Source organism: Halyomorpha halys, unplaced genomic scaffold (genome assembly GCF_000696795.3).
Source record: "Halyomorpha halys isolate HHAL.00 unplaced genomic scaffold, Hhal_1.1 Scaffold294.1, whole genome shotgun sequence".
Lineage (NCBI taxonomy): Eukaryota > Metazoa > Arthropoda > Insecta > Hemiptera > Pentatomidae > Halyomorpha > Halyomorpha halys.
In genome coordinates, this window is record NW_027113117.1 from 83309 (window position 1) to 85095 (window position 1787).

Here is a 1787-nt window from a genome sequence, read left to right on the forward strand (position 1 = left end):
AATAAAAATATATTATAATATATTTTAACAATATATCTTTATAATACTATATTAATTTATTTAAGATTAGTTTTAAAATAAACGAATTTAATTTATTTACAACTTCTGACTTAAAAGTAGGACTCAAAGTTACAATACACTGTTCAGGGAGGTAAGCTTATTACGAGCTTCAGTTTATAATAATAATTCTTGAGAGCATGTAGCTAAAGAAAGAAGTAAGCTCAGAATCGAACATGTTGTTTTACTAGTTGTTCCGGTAACGGAAAGGTTGAATCAGAAAGGCTGCCATGTATAGGACCAGTAGCGCCCATGTGGCCAGCATCAAAAGCTTGCCTCCTCCAGCGCTCTTGGTGGCAAGAGAAGTACCGCATATTTGTGTGAGATAGCCATCTTGTCTTCAACCAGAGAAGCGTCCATCCTTTAATTTTGTTCAGTGATCAGCAATATCTTCCATGAGTGAGTAGAATTACTTAAGTGGTTCCCAGCAGCAGAGGGAGGAGAGGCTTGGAGATGCGGGGGGAAGAAAGAAGTAAGTCCACATAGCAATAGTTAACATCCACATCATCATCAACCACCTCAATGTTAGACCTACAATTTCCATAGCCCAGTCATACAAAATTCTACTAACAATATAATCATAATGTTTCCTTTCGGTCAACTCCTACACCTCTTGTAACATAAAACAATAGAATTTTATTACATTTCATCATGTTTCATTTTTCAATTATACAGTCCACTCAAACCCAACCAGCCAACCAAAAGTGAAGTGTGTGTTACAATGCGGTTGTAGGCATACTTCATACACTAGTTATTATAAAAATATCCATATGGTCTCACAATATTTATTTTTTTGTAGTTCCTACGTTTCGAGCATTATTTTGATTTTGAAATACAAAGTTTTTATATAAAGAAAATAATACCTTCCAAAGAAAAATGTTAGAAACTATTTACAATACATGTATTTATGTAACATAAATAATATATAGTTAAATTTTATATTTTTTCAAGTACTAACATGAATAAAGAAATAAACTAAAATAAAATTGAAAATATAATGAGAATATAGCAAACCTTAGATGTTGAAATATGTTTAACAATGTGTTGTTGATAAAGGGATAGAGTGTAAAAACATTGAAAATTGAATAATTATAACAAGTGAATTGAACACAGTAATAAAAATTAATTTATTAGTGCAAAATGTAACATAATTTATAAGTGTTTTACAGGTTATTGACAAACGATAAAAATTGACAGAGTTATAATAGCCTGCAACTAATGTTAGCTGTGATATTTTAAATAAGGTAGGAAGTACGGAATGGCCGAAACGTAGGACTCACAAGAAAATAAAATATGAGAATCTATATGGATATATTTATTATAACTAATAAACAAACCAGTTTCAACGAAGATATTTTAGTATATATACATTTTTTTTTTTTTGGTGCACCCCTAATTTAAATTTCACTCACTAGAAAAATAATTTTAAACAAAAATATGTTGATTATATATTGTATATATAGATTAAAAAAATGTATTTTACTTTTAGCTAGGTATTGTTATCTCAAACAAATAAAGGAATTTTATGTAGCAAAAAGTTGTAAGGACATCTCTGCTGAATACTTAGGTTGAGAGATCAAACATTCTGCTATTCAACAGTTGGAGTTGCATAAAATATAGGAGAATAGTGAACGATTATATGAATAATGGTCACCAGAAGAACAAAAAAGTTCTCTAAATTAATTATCTTATTATTAAAAACTGTCTAATTTTGAATTTCTCTGAAAATT

At 29.2% G+C, this 1787-nt stretch overlaps 2 protein-coding genes across 2 annotated transcripts in view; both read right to left on the minus strand.

Moving 5' to 3' along the window:
- Positions 1 to 1787, minus strand: part of LOC106680850 (vacuolar protein-sorting-associated protein 36) — a 133144-nt gene that overhangs the window by 78689 nt on the left and 52668 nt on the right. The gene's annotated exons all lie outside the window — the stretch shown is intronic.
- The window catches only part of LOC106680853 (bromodomain-containing protein DDB_G0280777), a 9112-nt gene that overhangs the window by 2324 nt on the left and 5001 nt on the right, over positions 1 to 1787 (minus strand). The gene's annotated exons all lie outside the window — the stretch shown is intronic.